Below are 19,196 nucleotides of genomic sequence, written 5' to 3'. Positions count from 1 at the left end.
ACTGCTGAGGAGAGTGGTCCAGCTCACTCTGGCTGGTTCTCTGCACTCCCTTATGTGTTGCCCGTGGGCCAGTAGCACTTGCAGTCCTCAACAATTCTAATGAGAGTGACAAAAGGCCAGATGAGAGCAACCAGGAACTGGAAATGGTCTGGTTTGGAAAAGACAGGAGCATTTTCTGTAAGGTAAAAAATAAAAATATATTCAGAAAATCCACTTAGCCTGAGGCATATGGCTTCAAGGGAATCTGGCTGTCCCTGCTGGCATTTCCAGGCTGATTTTGAATAACTAATGAAAATTTATTATCCTTCCTCATCTTTCCTTCACGGTGGAGAATTTTAAGCCAAGAAGTCAGTTTTTCCACCTTCATTCAATCTAATTGTCAGGTGTAGACATAGTAGTCTATAGTGTTAGGAAAGCCATGCAAACAGAACACGAGAGAAATGTACTCTTTACACTTCTAAGTAGAACTTTCAGTAAGGACATTTTATGTTGTTAGAGCTCATAATATCACCCTGTGAAGGCTATTGTTAGACTGAGTCTGTAATTTTCACTCTATATTGAGCTTCCAAATCACAGAGTACTCAAGAGTCATGAATGCCACACAGGTATGACCATGTAATTGTAACAATGACATTTGGAGTGGTGGAGAACTGGTTATGGAAACCATCAGTATAAGCACATTAGAATCCTATCATGTATAGAAATTCAAAGGGTAGACACAATAAAAAGTGGGGGAGTCAGGCTGTTGAATCATAAACCATCTTTGCTAACATCTGGGATACTACTATTCCATTAAAAAAGCTCTATTCTAAATAGTTCTTTCTCAAGACTTTAAAGCAGTGGTTGATAGGACAAATTTGGCCCATCTATAAGTTCTTTTTGGCCTTCCTAGAGTTAAAAATGTTTTGAGGCACCTGGGTGGCTCATTCAGTTGGGTTCCTGACTCTTGATCTCAGCTCTGATCTTGATCTCAGGGTCATGAGTTCAGGCCCCCCATTAGGCTCCATGCTGGGCATGGAACCTACTTAAGAAAACAGTTTAGGGATGCCTGGGTGGCTCAGTTGGTTAAGTACCCAGTTCTTGGTTTCGGCTCAGGTCATGATCTCATGGGCCTTTGGATTAAGCCCCATGTCAGGCTCCATCCTTAGTGGGGAGTCAGCTTGAAGATTCTCTCCCTCTGCCTCTCCGCACACTGACTCACCCTCTGTCTCTTTAAAATAAATAAATATAGCTGAGTGAAGTAAGTCAGTCGGAGAAAGACAAACATTATATGTTCTCATTCATTTGGGGAATATAAATAATAGTGAAAGGGAATATAAGGGAAGGGAGAAGAAATGTGTGGGAAATATCAGAAAGGAAGACAGAACGTAAAGACTGCTAACTCTGGGAAACGAACTAGGGGTGGTAGAAGGGGAGGAGGGCGGGGGGTGGGAGTGATTGGGTGACGGGCACTGGGGGTTATTCTGTATGTTGGTAAATTGAACACCAATAAAAAAAAATAAAAACAAAAAAATAAAATAAATATATCTTTAAAAAAAGTCTGAGTTAGGTGCCATTATTTCAAAGTTGGGAGCTATCACACAAAAGCAGAATTTGCGTTTCTTGTGAGAAAGTGGGAGAGCTGGCCATACAGAGTACACCTTCCAATGCGGCAACAACCCACATAAACTGATACGGAATAAAGTCTGTGCCTATGGGTGAGCCAGCCAATCTTTACACTTCCAAAGTTTCTCCTCAGTCTTTTGCTTTATTCATTTGTAGTTCATTCTTGATTCTCAAAGGCATTTGAGTTCCTGACGATTTGTAACCCTCACTTTAAACATTAAAAGTGTTTTTAAAACACTTTAAAGTGTTTTTCTCCTCAATTAAATGTTTAAATTATAAATATTTTAATAAATAATTAAAGTGTTTAAACACTTTAAAGTGTTCTTCTCCTCAATGAAATATTTAAATTTTTCTCCTCAGTTTAAATATTTGAATACCACTTCAAGGAGCACTCACTCTCAGTCAACTGGGAATCCAGATGAAGGTTTTTCTAGGGGAGATATTTACTAAAAGCCTGACAGAGTTATTGGCAAAAAATTTAGAAACAAAACTTTTAATGACAGCAGAGTGAGACTGAAAGACTTATTTCTAGGAAGGAAGGAAATATCCAAAGAGAAAAGAACCAGTGACCTGAGAAGGAATTTTCATACATTAATGGAAGGTAACAGGAAATGATGCATCTAATTTAAGAGAGAAAAAAAAAATCTAACAGTCAGTGTTTAGATCAGCCACAGGAGAGATGATAGAATGAAAAAAAAAAAAAAAGGAAAGAATGAAAGAAAAAAAAAAGAAATACAGAAAAGAAAAAACACAAAAAGAAATGTGTTTGGAGCCCATCTGAACTTTTTGGAGGCCTTCCCATGATTATTTAGTTACCACTGATATAACAAAAACTACTCTTCTGCTTAAGCCAAGGGTTCTTGATTTTCCATTAAATGATCCCTCACATTAAGAATGTTGAATTGTTTAAGTTATTAATCTAAAGAAAGAATCAGTCAGTCAAAAGAACATCAACAAACCATTAACAATATATTGTTAGAGTTCCAAGATTTGGGCTGGAAATACTTCCTAAGAGAATTATGCTTCCTTGTACGGATTACAGAATCTGGTGCACTTTTTCTTTCTGACAAACTGGCCATTTTGTCAAGTACCACCTATAAATTAGTTTGAATTGCAAATGTACAAGAACAGCATAGTGATTCCTTCTCAAGCTAGAATGAGGTATCAGGTGTCTACAGGTGATGTATTATGATAAAACACAGTGGGGGAAGGATAGAAACAATTTTAGAATTTTAAAATTATGAATAGATGCATGTGTTTCCTAGCCCCCATTATGTGATATGTTTGCAGAGAGTTCCCACTGTCTTTGTGCTCATGATTTATTGTCTCAGCATGCTACCTCACTATGGTATCTTTGGCACAGACTTACAAACCACAGGGTGGTAGTATCAGAAGGATAGTCACTGGATTAGTGTGTCCAGGTGGAAGCAAACAGAAAGAATAATATAGCTGCCTTTGAAGGGAGCTGCCTGACCAAGAGAGATTGGCCAATGAGAGATGGGCCTCACTATATCCTGGAGGAACCTTTTCTTAACCACATCATCCACTTACCAGACAACAGCCTCAAAATCGTGCCTTAGGGCTACCCACCTCAGGGAGGTGGGAGGTCGGTGCCTCCCAGAGCCTGGCTGACACTTAAATTGATCCTCATTACCATTCATTGCAGACATCAACACCCTTTGTTAATGCTCTCTCCACCCAAAGCTGTTTCTGAGGAAAATCCCTGGGAAGAAAGTCAAAAACCGGGCTGAGCCCATGAGGCTGCATTTCTGCTGTGTGTGTAATGAATGTGCCTCTATTTTCTGATCTGCTCAGCATGACTTCCCTGGTGGTGGCTCTGGAGACCTGAGAATTTATGTACGGCTACATACTGATGCCTGTTTCTGAACGTGGGCTCTTTGTTGCTGTTCTCCCCACAACTCTGGTCCTCCAATGTAAATAAGTCATCAACAAACTATTGTCATTCCCTTTGACACATCTGATTCTTGTGAACAAGGCTCTCTTTCACAGGCCAGATGGTCTGAGATCCCTGATGGTTCAGAGTCCTCCCTACAACATCCTTTCATTGCTCAGGAATCTTACATGGATATCCACTGCTGAAGAAAACCACTAGAAGGCATCTCCTAGTGTTTAGGAGGAACTTGTTCATCCTCTCTGTCCCCAGAGCACAGGCTGAACATGAAATGTGGTATACCTCTTTATATGCAAATCTTCTTAGCTTGTAGTTTACTTTCTTTTGTAGTTTAAAATTTACGGAAAACCTTCTTCCACCCCATGCCTAATAACTATCAGATAGCAAGGAAGTCAGTGAGAGTGTCAACTGCTTTGTTCTGTTTTCCTTTAGTAAACACAAAGAAGATCTGTGTGCTATTTTAAGTCATACCTAGGATCAGAAAGATCAGGATATTTGATAAGAATTCAATTTAAAATCAATTGTGTGGATGTTGATTTTTCCATTGTCTTGTGGTTTCAATAGGCTCCTTTCCCACCTTCTGTGCTGTCTCTTGCATTTTCTTTCATTGGCTCCACTATCTGTCTCAGCCCTAGATCTGGAAGGACAACCCAATGCAATAAGGAGAAAGTGCCATTAGGAAGGGCACCTGTGGTTGACTCCACTGCTAATTTGCCCTCTGAGCCTTAAAGGCAAAGCTGACTAGCTCACCACTGGAAAAGTGTGGTTTATAATTTAACTCTATTATATTCTGGAGGAAGCTGGATGAAAAATGAAAAGCCAAATATAAATCACATGAGTACTCAAAAGTGGACAGCTTTCCACTGAAAGAGGTGGGACAAGTGAAGAAGAAAGAGACCTATGGCTGCCTTGAAGATGGAGGAAAGGAGCTATGTGCTAAGGAACACGTAAGGTATCTAGAAGTTGGGAAGACCAAGGATACATAGGGCTTTCAAAAAGGGCTCCTACAAATGAACACAGCTTGGCTGATACTGATTTTAGCCTCAAGAAACCCTCATGTTGGACTTTTAACACAGAGAACCATAGACAATGAATTTGGTTACTTTAACCTGCTAATTTTATTGTATTTTGCTACAGCAGGCATAGAAAACTAAAATGCCCCAACAGAAAAAGATCAGCATAATGAATGCAGACTTCTGCAAAAATGTTGCTCAGCTGGTTTTACCCATTCTGTACTCTGGATTTTAATAGTTCACAGTCACCTAGCTCTATTTTCCACTGGAAACACCACCGGGGCAACTCTATCCCAGGGGTCATGATAAGACATCCCAGGCAGCCCTGTAGAATGAAAATTATAGTACAATTCTCCCTATTGTAACAAAGGCATAAATATTTAATCCAGTCTCTCTTTGTAGCTCTGGTGAGGACCCTAACCAGTGTGGCTCAGGAAATAATCCTTTCAGATTTTTCATTCTCCTCAGTGTGGTCTATACAGCGTTCTTGTCCACATGTCAAGCTTTTATTCCCCTTTCCTCTTTGACTGTATTCCTTGTCTTGGCATCTACATTTTTATATCAGGTAGAGTCTTTATTGACTGTTTTCTTCAGAAAATGCTCATGGCTAACTGACTCCACTACTTCTTAAGTGGTGTGCCATGTGCAGGACAAGTGTTCCCTTCTTTTTCTTCAACTGCGTTGTCAGGACCACAAGCATCCTTCTCAAACATTTGGAGCTGGATATTGAAACCCTTCCTAGGTGGAAAGGTTATTACCAGTTTGGATTCTGAGTTGAAAAGCCTTTTCTGTTTTGTGGAGTGGTTTCTTATTTGGAATTGTAGTGTATCAGATTATGCCACTTTGCATAAGGATTATTTTGAGTTGAAGGCAATTGGAAGAAGCAGATACAAGGAAAGCTTTCCGCTCTCCCTCTATTTGCCTAAAAGTAAGACATAAATTTGAAAAGATGTCTCTCTTTCCCAAACCAAGAAGGGAAACTCAAAGACAACTCTAGACTCTTGTCAGCTCAGAGCCAAGCACCAAGAGGAAGCTACAAAAAAAAAAAAAACATCACTAAATAACCCATATCTTCTATTAGTTTCCCCCATATATTTACCTTACTATATTTTGCCACCCCTGAAATCCTAAATCCCTTTGTCTTGTCACTTCTACACTAATTTATTGTTCTTTGTTAAGATGCAACATAAACCTTGAATTCTGACCATCCTGAGAGTTTCTCATCACTGAGTCCTCCTGTGTGTATGTGTGAAGCACTTGTTAATACACTATTTTTCTCTTGATTATCTGTCTTTAGTGTATTCTGTAGATCCAGCCACCGAACCAAAAAAGATATAGAAACTTTTTCCTCCCCTGCAGAGCCCTAGTATAAAAAGGATCCCTCAACATGCTGTGCCAATGATTCACTCTGTGCAACCACATCAGATGGCATCAATAGTTCATGGTCATTACAGTTCAGCCATTTCATACCCAATGTATATGTGTTATATAAACACGAGAAAAGCAAAAACAAAATTTGGAATATTCTGTACAAACAGCACAACATCAGAAATATTGCCTGTAGTGCTCAGAAAAAAGAGGTAGATTTGATTTTAATACAGAGTGAGACTATTTTGTCAATAACTGAGTCATATTTGGAATTTCTTTATAGAGGAAGGTCACACTAGATAAATCTCTGTATTAAAATGATGTAGCCATCTCAAATATGGAACACCCCTTCATGTTTCCCTGTCTGTGTGCTCCTCACAAAGACCTACTTAGCAATTCAACTTCAGAGTATGTTGCTTAAAGTACTGGTGAATGGTTGGTTTCAACTTCAGAGTATGTTGCTTAAAGTACTGGTGAATGGTTGGTTTGCTTTATCATTTTGTTCCCAGATTTTAGTTGCAGCCATGTGATCTGCTGCTGAGCTGTCTCCCTCAGTCTACACTTAATGTGATTGACTGTTTGGATCTAATTGTAGAAGCTTACATTTTCCTAGGTTCATTTCATCCCATTTGGTTTTATCTCATCATGATCCTTTAAGATATGTCTTGTTATCTAGATATTAAGAATTAATGTCTTAGGTCTGAAGATGACAAAATGATTATATTCTTAATTACAATTTTTATTAAGATAATTGTAGATTCACATGCAGTTCTAAGAAAAAATATAGATTCCTTGTGCCCCTGTCCATTTTCTCCCAAAGTAACATTGTATAAAATTATAATATCTCAACCAAAATATTGATATTGACACAATCCAGTTTTATCTGTATTTATGTATGTGTGTATTAAGCTCTATATAATTTTACCAACTACAAACATATGCACCACTACAGTTAAGATACTGAACAGTTCCAACACCATATGACGTCTCGTGTCACCAATTTGCACCCACCTCTCTCCCTCCCACTACCTCCTTCAAGTCTCCATCTCTTACTCCTAGACATCATTAATCTGTCCTCCATTTCTATAATTTTTTTTATTTCAATATGTTCTATAAATAGGGTCATGCTATACACAACCTTTTGGGATTGGCTTTTTTCTCAGCACAATTCCCTAATGACATATCTAAGTTGTTGTATGTTTCAATAATTAGCTGCTTTTTTTTTTTTTTTTTTTTTTGGGGGGGAATAAACAATCTCTTTATTGAACTACCTAGACTGGGAGTAGGGGTGGGCGGCGGGACCGGTCGCAGGAGACGCGCCCCGCAATTAGCTGCTTTTAATGGGCAAGTACTATTCTGTGGTAATTTGTTTTACTTGTTCAAGAACAATCAGGCTGATTACAGTTTGACTATTACAAATAAAGTTACTATAAACATTTGTCTGTAAAATAACAATGTTATTTGGGCTGGTTCTTGAAAGAAGAATAGAAGTTATATAGGGAGAAAGACATTTTCAGCTGAAACAGACAACAGCATATGCAGAGGTGTGAGAACCTAAAAGAGCATGATGTGCTTGAAAAATGTGGGGCTTTGGTTTGTGGTAGGAAGGACAGGTGCGTATATGGTGTATGTGAAAGTTTGTGGGTGTTTGAGTGTGTATGCCTATAAGGAGATGGGTATGTAATTAGATGTGAGTAGATGCCTATAAGGAGATGGGTATGTAATTAGATGTGAGCAGATGGATATAAGTGGATAAGTATGTGTATGGATGAGTGGTACATGAATGTGAGTGCATCAATGGATAGTAGTTGGTGGGTGTGTGAGGATGGGTGTGAGTAGATGGTTGAGATTGACAGTTGGAAATGTGTATGAGTGTATGAGTGTGTGTAACTGAGTGAGTGTATGTATTTGAGTGTGTAGATGGATACAAGTGAATGAGTATGGGTTGCCAGTGAGTGAATGGATGCATATGTATGAGTAAAGAAATGGATAGGTGTGATGTGAGTGGAGACATGGATGTGAGTGTGTGAATGGATGTGAATTAAGTACAGTGTGTATATGAAAGTGAGTAAATGTGTGTTTAGATGAGTATGAGTGATTGAGGTGTGTGGGTAGGTGTGAATAAATGATTGTGAGTGTGTAGAAGGCTGTGTATATATAAATGGATACAAGTTGTAAATGGATATAAATGTGTGTGTGTGTGTGTGTGTGTGTGTGTGTGTGTATCTGTGGACAGGTAGTAAAATGTGGGTGAAATGGCAGAGGGAAAAGAGTGAAGAATAACAGATTACCAGGGAAGGCAATCTGAAAATAAATTATGAAGAGCACTATAGCTACTTTCAGGAAATCTGATTGCCTTCTAGGAAATGAGGAACCTTTATAGATTTTCTTATAACACATGCAACATGTAATTGAAAAAAGATCTTGAGTAATAAAATCTGGAGAATATCAACATTTTACATCTAAGGACTACACAAAGGAAGTTCTTTAGTTTCCTAAAAGGATCCATTGCAGAATTTTCTCTAAAAACCAAACATTTAGTGGGAAAATAGATCACCCTAATCTACAAAATGTAATTTGTACCTAACTTCTTGAGACTATGTGTACTACACAAAGCCAAACTTATATGTTTCTTCCAGTTCTCAGGATCTGTTTAATGTTGTTTCAAACAGTTGCCTCCATGTCCCATCTTATATTACTAGTAGCTGACACATGTCTAAATATTTTTGTTAAAAATCCTGACAAATACTTCTGGACCAGAAAGCAAACTTCTGCTGTAGAATTTTGTGGCATTTAGATAGAACTTTAAAAAATGAAAGAATTTGTTTCAAAAGCATCTTCACTTTGGATGCTAAACCAATTCCCATTCCCCTTTCTGTGTGGCCTGGTATCAGGTCACTCAGATTTTAAGTTTGAACTGTCATATCTGGGGAAAAAAAAGTCAAAGTTCAAGCCAACCATGAAATCCACTGGTAAGCTCTAATTTGCTAAGTAAAAGCAGAAAAAAATAGCTTATAGCAAAGATTCAAGTTATACTCTTGTTAGTCTCCACTCTGAAGTACTTTTTGCATGCCACTTCTATAAATTGAGACCTACTTGAAATGCTAGCTCCAAAATGCTTATCAGTTGTGGAATCTTAGGATATCTAACTTCTGGATGTCTCAGTTTCATCTTAGGTTTGGTGAGATAATAATACCTTGCATAGTGATTGTGAGGTTTAAGACAAAATGCTTAGCATGCTGTTTGGTAGGTGGTAAGTATGTTATCATCATTGTCACTATGAGGCTTTAATGTCTGTGTTCTCCATATTTTCATAAACCCCACAGGTGGGAAAATGTAATTAGGAGACAAACTATAGATTTCTGTAATTATTCTCCTTTGGTAAAATATTCTGAGGAATTCAAAATTTTCATTCTTTGGCTAACTCAAATCAAATTTTATTTTATTTTACTTTTAAGATTTTATTTATTTGTTTGTTTGTTTGTTTGTTTGTTTGAGGAGAAAGAGCCTGTTGTGGGGCTCAATCTCACAATCCTGAGATCATGACCCGAGCCAAAACCAAGAGTTAGATGCTTAACCTACTGAGTCACCCAGGCACCCCAAATCATATTTTATTGAAACACATTCCAACCTGCAGTCCTAAAAAAGACAACTGAAAAGTTAGGAGATAAAGGAGTACATTTTCTAAAGGTGTCAAACTGAATCAGTATGAAATGTATCACTCTACTACCTGTCCCCAATCTGGGATCCTTGGAACAGAACTGGGTGCTGGACAAAATGTGGCCAATCCATGGCCTAACATGATAAGAACTGGTTCATTATGTTCCTCTCTCTGGGAAAAGAAGAGTAATGGTCACCTAAGCCAAGAGAGGACACTGAGAGAGAGCTGACACATCCCAGCAAATAAGTGATGTGTGGGAGGAAGGCAGAACAGAGGGAACGGGAGTGGCCATGGGAGAAACAGAGTAGAGCTGGTGGGACAAGCTGATGACAGGACACCTGGAGCTGCCACTGCTACTTGGGGACAGAAGAATGTGATGTTCTTCAGTCTTTACATATTACTTTGGGTTTAGAGAATATCTGTGCTCCTATAATGTCATGATACTCCTACCAGAAACAAGAAGCAGCTTTTGTCACCATGTCACAAATAAGAAATGAAACCTGATTCGGATGTTATCACTGTCAATCATGTCAGGTATGAAAGAGGAAGCAATCGCCTCACAGGTAGAAAAGTGGTGACCAGGTCAGGTTCACGGAGCTTGGCTGTGGACAGGCCTCTGTCACCAGCTCTCTTAAAAAGTGAAGCAGACTATGGTCTCTAGTTCTCTTCAGACTTTTCAACAATTTGAGAAAGAGACCTCATGAACATAGGCTTGAAAACCAATGGGGGGTAATATCTGGTTCTTAATGCTCTACTCAGCAGAAATAAAAAGAGCTTGGCTGAGAAGTTCCTTAGATTTTCCTCTAGAAATCTGAAACTTTATGAAAAAGTGCCTATAAATTATTTTGGTGTCTGGGCCAGAGAACAGAGTCTACTCAACTCTCTGGCTAGGAATTCCCCTGGGACATGTAGGTCTTATGTTTCCAGAGGTCTAGTTTTTAGATTCCCCTGTATTTCCATGCACATGTATCCTTCTCATAAATGGCCCACTGTCTGAAGCACTTGAATATGGTAAGAAGGCCTGCCTGGATTTATTTAATAATACATTCAGCCTGGAATGCTGCCTCTGGCAGTAGAGTCCAGAACAGAAATTTTGTGACATAATTTTCGAGTTCCCATTGCCTCCACCACCACCACCAACACATTATTCATTAAAGATATTTCCAAATTTCTTCCAACTCTTCCAATCATGAGTTAAAAGGCTAATTTTTACAATATGTTTACTCAGTTATGTATTGTTGAGATTTTACATCACTACAAATAGCGAAAATCCTATCCAGTCATTTCACGAAATAAAGGCATATCTTTTTATCAAAGTAAGAAGTCTGGAGGTCATCAGAGGCTTGATATTACCCATGCTTCAGTGATGGCCTTGGCTTTCCCCTCATGGATGTAACTGTTGCAATAGTACTACAGTATTATTTAAATCATGTCATTTTCCTGTCTTCCTACAGAACAGATAGGCTAATCTTAGGGTCCCTGCTCCTAGGGTCTAGTTGAGCTCTTCTCCTGTATAGGTTTTTTGTGATGGTTTGTGGCTGGCCCAGCTCCCAGGAAACAGTTCAGAGAATTCCATCACCCGATATCCACAGGACATGAAAACTGGGCGTCACAAACATCCTCTTACTTCTTCTTTCCTCCTTTTCCTTTCCTGAGTTTTCATGCCCAGAAGTCCTACCTACAAATACTATTTCACTAAAATACAAAACAGCAAATTTGTCATGTGCTTCCTAAGCTGCCTAAAAATGTTCTCCCTTCTTCACTGCCCTGAGAACTCTTTTGTTACCCTGGATCCTGAGGTGGGTACCTACAGCAGAGATACACTTAGTGAAATCTCCATTTGCTTCCAGTGAGCTTTGACAATTTTTCAGTGTTTTACCCACCCTACCCCCACTCTTCTTTTCTTCCAGGAGCTTTCTTTTAAATGTTTTAAGCTAGTTTTCATTTATGTGTTCATACCATCATGTTCCTAGTTTTCAAATCACTAGGATCTTATAATATATCATATATATCATATATATCATAATATATCATATATATCATATATATATATATATAAAACAGGATGACATATTTCAAGATGCTATGGAATCAACTTTTGAAGATGCATAAATTTAGAATCTATCCTGCAAATGTTGCATGGAAGGATGACGATTTTAGGCTACAAAACTCAATCCTTTTTGGTTAATTGTAAAATTTCAGTTACAAATCAACATTGAAAGAGATCCCATCACATTAAAGATATTTAAATTGTTGGTGAATCACAACAGAACCTATTTTATTTAGGAAAACAGTAGATAGTGTCCAATTAAGTAATTTTAGCTACAGCAGTATTCCAATGCTACTTATCAATAAGCTTCTCCTGAGAGCCTATGTTGAAAATTTATTTGCAAGTTTCTCGTCACCCATAAATATGGTAATAGCTAAAATAATTAAACTCCACTTGACATAGGAAATAGGCTAACTGAAGAGGAAAATGTGGTTCTAATTTTTGTTTGTTAAAATCTCATGTGTTTCATATATAAGACGGTTCACTTGGAACTGAATAGATAAAGCAATCCAAGATTTATCTTATTCTAATGTTGCATATCATTTGGTATTTTTGAAGGGAAAAGCCATGAACTGATTCAAATAATGTAAACCCTAATTTCTTATTACACATTTATGGTTTTAAAATTATCCATAATGTAAATAGCTTGTTACAAATTAAATATATGTATTTCCATCCTTCCAAAGAATATATATACTTGCTTAGCAAGAGGCTGGAATTTTATTACCTATATTTATTATCACATCACTTAGCACTCTGCTTCTAAATGCTGGCAAACAAGAACACACACACACACACACACACACGCACACATCTCTACACATATTCCCTCTAGGTCGGAGAATATATTGAGAATCATTGTCATAATCTTCACTTAGCAATGAATCCATGCCAGGGTCTATCTAACACTTATTTGGTAATGATTTGTTGGATTATAATCAGGTCAGATGGTACTAATAAGGACAATTATTGGCTGAAAATTGAATTCTGACTCTATCTGCAATTATTTATTTCTTTCCCCCATCCTCATTACTTCTCATTTTGCTCTTTGGTCGTTTCACAGTAATTTTACTAAAATAACCATTGACCATACCTCTGGGCTCGGAAGAAGTCACAGTGGTGGTGAGTTCAAGCTAAGATGATCATGGGGGTGTGTTCCTTTGCCTAGCTGTCCCACGAGATTCTTGATCTTAGTGTGGGCCTGCATGGGAGATGAGGGGTTGGGGAGAAGAGAGCTAGAGGAAAGGTAAAAGGCACTACTTTATTAGACACTAGAACATCTAATGTCTTTTTATTCTCTGTATGATCACCTGTTAATGATTTGGCAGAGAAGAAAACACTCTGCTCATTTTCTACCTTCTGCTCACCTTCTCATCTGAGAATCTTCATGCATCTTTTTCCTACATACTTTCATACCTGTCTCAGTTCTACCCCTATGATAATTGAGAACCCCATATGATATTACATTAATTGACGTATATCATTGATGTGGCCAGTTATTCCTTTTGGATGTCTGGCCTGCCCTCTTAAGTTTGTTGTCAGGCAGGTGAATGGACACGACTCACTACTATGTGCTGTTACAGTGGTAGTAGGTGAATATCCACTCCCGAGCTTCTGTCTTTTTTGGAGCAGTCATATTCAACTCCTTAAATCACAAAATAGGTCCTAAACGTCCCTGGATTAAGTGTCCCATGATTGTCCCACCACTCTCAAGTAAAACCCAAACTCTTTCCACAAAGGCCTCTGTATCCCTGTTTTTCTTTAAGTTTCTTCCTTTGTCTTCCTTTACTCTCCCTCCTGCCAGCCCTGAGCTTAATCCTTTCAGGTCCTTAAAGAACCCAAAGGCCTTCTCACTCCAGGGTAGGTTAGGGGAGGAACTGGCAAGAGGCTTTGCACATGCTCTTGCCATGGCTAGGAATCTTCCCCTAGTTCTTTGCAAAGTTTTCTCATATTTTCTCTCTTTAAACATCATCAACTCAAAGAGAACCTTTCTGACTACACTTCTTCCAGTACTTTCTCTCTCTCTCAAACACACATACTGACACACAGAGGAGCACACAGACACACCTACATGCAGAGATACATGTGTGCATATACATACAAATACACACATGCAGAAATACACATCATGTACACTCATACAAATGCACATATGCATACATGCACACATGTACCACTGCTACCACCATCGACACAGTCATTATGACAGTGACATTACTCTGTTTTCTTCATAGCACTTACTATATTTTTGTCTTATGTATGTATGTATGTATGTATGTATAATGTTTGTCTCCTCCACTTGGACGTAAACTCCAAGACATTAAAGGCTTGTTTTCTCTCCACATAACTGTATCCCTAGTGCTAGGCACATACTAGGTCCTAACAAAATAAACTGAATATTGAAGAACTCACTGAGATTAGCTTAATTTTATATTAATAATTTTAAATAGAAATCAATCCCTTTATTGAAATAGAGGAATAAAAACATAACAGGACTTTTGGAAAGGAACAGTTAACAGCCAGCTTTGTGGCATTTTCCCAGGTCTTTTGGGTACCTGAGCATCTAAACCATGTTTCTTGTAATCCTTAAGCAATTAGGAATTAGTATGCTAGCTTTAGAAGTCTAACTCTACCAAATCTGAGAGAAATGAGAATCCAGCCAAGGACTATGTCCTGGACCAAACCCTCATGGTAAAGAGAGTTTATCAAGTAATGAACAATAAGCATCTATAGCCTGGAGCTTCTCCCCAAGAATAGGGATAATAGGCACACCAGAGGTGACATATGATTAGCTAGGTAAGACACTGGGTGCTGTATGACAAGGCAGAAAGCTGAAGAAGGATCCAAGAAGTTAGCTTTCCTGCACTGAACTTATTCAAAAGTTGTTTCTCTTGATTACAGGCATTCTGAGTGCAGATGACTTCCAAAGGTTAATTCTCCTTGGAAGTCATATCTTTTCTGAAGAGAACCCCAAAGGACTAGGCATTCAGAGAAAGAAGAGCTTCATAGCCATGGGCCTTTAAATGTTAATGTATAAAATTGGAAGGTATTTCATCAGAACTGAAGATTAGACAAGTGTCAGAAAACCATAGCTCACTAGTCAAATCTGGCCAGCTGTCTGCTCCTTTCTGTAAATAAGGGTTTACTGGACCAAGTCACGCTTATTCATTTATGTATTTATCTTTGGCTGTTTTTGCCCTACAACTGCAGAGCATATGGCCCATAAGGCCTAAATTATTTATTATCTGGGCATTTAATAGGAAAAGTTTGAGGACTCCTGAATTAAAGCATACAAATGAAACCCCATTTTAATAGTGAAACATCCGATTATAAATCAACGTGAATTTATAAAGTAGTGCTCAACAACACCAGAATTCTACCAAGTTTTGCTTGCATGGGACTCCATCAAGCTCCTCATAGTCCTCTCTCAAACAACAACAAGAACAAAAACAATAACAATAACAAAAACCTCATAAAACTCTTGCTGCGTTGCACTCTGGACATTCCATTTGCAGCTTGTCATCACTTGAATCTCTTAACAGCTTGCGTTCTGTACATTCTCCTCCTTGCTGCCCCAATACGGTGTACACTATATGTAGTGCCATACTTGCATGCTCTGATATTTAGAAAATGCTGCTGTGTTTTTAAGACTCCACAGGAATCACCACCTGCTTCCTCAGGAAGGGTGTTTTGCAACAGTTCACATTCATCAGGGAGGTTTTTGTTTGTTTGTTTGTTTTGAATTGTATATATTCTTGAAAACGTTTCATTCACCAGAGAAGTTGGGAAAATGATTTAAGGTGATATTATATATAAACTTAAATTATACAGACACAGAGAAGAAACAGCCATGTTAATGTCCAAATTTATAAAGAAATTGCTCTTAGAAATATCATAGGAAATTCAAATTCTAAAATAAGATGAAAACTGCAACTGAAAGAAATGATAGTTTACATTCTGAAGCTTAGAGGAATGGATGTTTTTTGACTGCGATAGCAGACTTGGAAAGCCTGAGGAAATGTTCTTTAGTAGACACTTGAGTGTTGATAATTTTCTGTCAATTTACAAGAATGTATAAAGACATTGAACCTGGTGTTTATTTTACCAGAAACAGATTTTTTTCTCTATAATTGTGAGGAATACATTGTCAAATAGACAACATAGTGGAGATTATAAATAATGCTTCCTTGCAAAAATTATGAACAAGAAATATTCTCCTTCCTTCTTTCTTTGTCAAAAATAGTGCCTGGAATATAGTAGACACTCAATAAATTACTGAATGAATGAATGAATGAAAATTAAGCTCACATATCATTCTGTATAAATGCATTTGAAAAATGCATCTCTTTTGCTGGGATTATCATTCTTGAATTCATGTCCAACTAGATATTTTGGGGGCTTGTTTGTTACAGAATCACTTAAAATCAGATTGTTGCCTAGGGAGAAATTTGGACAACATGCAAGAAAAAAGTGCCCAACCTAATTCAAACTGTTGTGCATAGTTCTACTGGCAAGAAGTCATGGAGGGACTCCACTTATATATTTGTTTTTAATACTTGCTGGGCTACTTACTAGCCAAGATAAGCTGTGTTATTAAAAATTAACAATGCCAATAAAGATAGATAAATATGTTCATGTAATAGAAAAGAGTCTAGAAATACATGGTTGATTCACATGTGCAGTCAATTCATTTTTGACCAAGATGCAAAGACAATATAATGGAGGGAAGAAAACCTTTCAAACAAATGAAAGGGAATGTAGGAGAAAAGTTAATATTAACTCTACTTTCGCCACACATGAAACTTAATTCAAAGTGGATTATAGAACTAAAAATAAAAACTATAATATACTAATTGTACAAATACAAAAACTATAAAGCTTCTAGAAGCAAACATGGATTACCTTTATGACTTCAATAGATACAGAGACTTCTCAGACAAAACACAAGAAAAGCACTAAACTTAAAAAGAATTTAATTTTTCCCTTCATTTAAATTAGAAACCTCTATTCTTTAAAAGCCACACTCAAGAAATACCTGAGTGGCTCAGTTAGTTAAGGGTCTGCCTTCGACTCAGGTCATGAACCCAGAGTCCTGGGATCCAGCCCTGCATCAGGCTCCCCGATCAGCAAGGAGTCTGCTTCTCTTCTTCCTTTGCCCCTCCACCCCACTGGCACCCTCTCTTGCTTGCTCTCTCTCTCTCTCAAATAAATAAATAAAAATCTTAAAAAAAAAAAAAAAAAGCCACCATCAAGGAGTGCCTGGGTGGTTCAGTCAGTAAAGCATTCGACTCTTGATTTTGGCTCAGGTCATGATCTCAGGGGCCTGGCATCGAGTCCTACCATCAGGCTTGGTGCTTGGTGCAGTGTCTGTTTGTCCCTCTCCCTTTGCTTCTTCTCTCTCTCTCTTTCGCTCAAATAATAAATGAATTAAATCTTTTTAAAAATGTAAAAATAAAAACCACCCTCAAGAAAATTAAAAGCTAAGCCATAGATTGGAAAAAAATGTTTATAAGACATATATCTGAAAAGGATTTATACCATATATGTTTAGTCATAATTCAAACAACCTAATTTTTTAAAAAGGCAAAAACTTTGAATAGATTATGTACAACAGAAAAAGTATAGTCAAAAAAGTATAGTCATGGAGTAAGTTCATGAAATAAAATTCAACATCATTAGCTGTTAGTCATCAGCAAAATGCAAACTAGAGCCAGAGATACCACACACACTAGGATGGCTAAAATTAGAAAGGTTGCTAATACCAAGTGTTAGTGAGGATGTGTAAAACTGGAACACTCACACATGCCTGGTGGGAGTGTGAAATATATAAACACTCTGGAGAACAGTTTGGCAGACTCTCACAACATTAAACCTACATCTACCTAGGCATTCTATCCTTAAATAATTACCCAGGAGAAATGAAAACATATGTCCACAAAAGATATCTACAAATATTTATGGCAGCTTTTATTCTTAATAGTGAAAATTTTAAGAAACAACACAAGGGCACATCAACAGGCAAACGAGTAAGCAAATTCATGGGATAGAATATTACCCCACAATAAAAATGAACCAGTTTCTGATATAGTGATATAGATCCCATTAAAAATATTTTGTTGAATTAAAAAAATCATATATGAAGAGTATATGCTGAATTATTCCATCTATGAAACCCCAGAACAGGAAAAGCTAATCTGCAAGTAGATCTACAGAAAGTAGATCTTGCTTGTGGGTGGCTGGGTGGGTAGAGAATGTCCTATAAAGGCTAATTGACATGTTCTTATATTGATAACATCAGTAATCATTTATAATCATTTATCAAAACTCATCAAACCAAGAACTTAAAATGTGTGCATTTTACTGGATATGAATTATATATCAGTGAAGATGATATAAACAAGAAAAGAAGCATCCAAAATAAACAAAAAAATATAAACAGATACTTAATAAAAGCAAGATACCAATCTCCAACCAACTCCTATAAAAATGCTCAACTTCATTACTCAGGGAAATGCAAATTATAACCACAGTGACATATTATTTCATACCCAGTATATTGTTAAACATACATATACCATCGATTTCAATGCCAGGTCTGAACCTAAGATACATGAAAACATATGTTTACTGAAAGACTTGTAAAAGAGTGGTTTACAGCAGCCTTAATTGTTAGAGACCCAAATTGGAAACAAGCCAAATACCAATGAGTAGGAGAAGAGATAAACAAATGTGGAATAATCCCATAATGCAATAACACTCGTCTATAAAAAGAATTGAACTAGTAACATACATGGTAATATGGAATAATCCAAAAACATACTGCTGAGCCCAAGTCAGATACAAGAATATATACTATGTGAGTCTATTCCTATGAAGTTCACAAATTATTCTCTAGTGATAAAAATCAGAACAGTGGTTCTCTCAGAAGGATGATAGACTGGAAAGGATATGAGGAAACTTTCTGGATGATAGAAATATCCTATGTCTTGATTAAGGTGATGGTTTACATGGTTATATACATCTGTCAAACTCACTGGTTTTAGGAACTTGAATTTAAGAACTTAAGGTCAGTTACATTTCCACATGTACATTTTATCTCCATTAATGAAAAAAGAGGTCAAGTCAATTGAGTAACTATAGCCTTTATCAACCTTTTATCTTTCAAGGATAAGTTGGTTAATAAACGTATAATCCTAGATTAATGTAAGATATACTTTATCTACCTTTCTTTGAAGACAATTATTTTTAAATAATTATACATTTAAATAATATTATTCTTGGGGTGCCTGGGTGGCTCAGTTGGTTGAGTGTCCAACTCTTGGTTTCTGCTCAGGTCATGTTCTCAGGGTCATGAGATGTAGCCCTGAGTCAGCTCCCTGCTTAGTGTAGAGTCTGCTTGAGATTCTCTCTCTCTTCCTCAACCTCTGCCCCTCTCTCTGCTCTCTCTCTCTCTCTCTCTCTCTAAAACAAATAAATAAAATCCCTTCAAAAGGAATTTGGTTCTCTTTTAGCCCCTAAAACACTGAATCCATGGTTCACACTATTGCCAGCATCATCCCATAAAATAAAATGCTACTGGTTATTTTG

General features: G+C 37.4%; 1 protein-coding gene across 8 annotated transcripts in view; it reads right to left on the bottom strand.

Moving 5' to 3' along the window:
* LOC474655 (zinc finger protein 474) overlaps window positions 1-19,196 on the bottom strand; it is a 53,219-nt gene that overhangs the window by 33,615 nt on the left and 408 nt on the right. The window contains exon 2 of one of the 8 annotated variants that reach the window (XM_038551939.1): window positions 12,703-12,810. The exons of the other annotated variants lie outside the window; for them this stretch is intronic. The gene's annotated coding sequence lies outside the window, so the exon portion shown is untranslated. The remainder of the gene's footprint in view (window positions 1-12,702; window positions 12,811-19,196) is intronic. 8 annotated transcript variants of the gene reach the window in all.

Source organism: Canis lupus, chromosome 11, assembly GCF_011100685.1.
Source record: "Canis lupus familiaris isolate Mischka breed German Shepherd chromosome 11, alternate assembly UU_Cfam_GSD_1.0, whole genome shotgun sequence".
In the NCBI taxonomy this organism is placed as follows: domain Eukaryota; kingdom Metazoa; phylum Chordata; class Mammalia; order Carnivora; family Canidae; genus Canis; species Canis lupus.
This window is presented reverse-complemented; position numbering and strand designations above follow the sequence as displayed.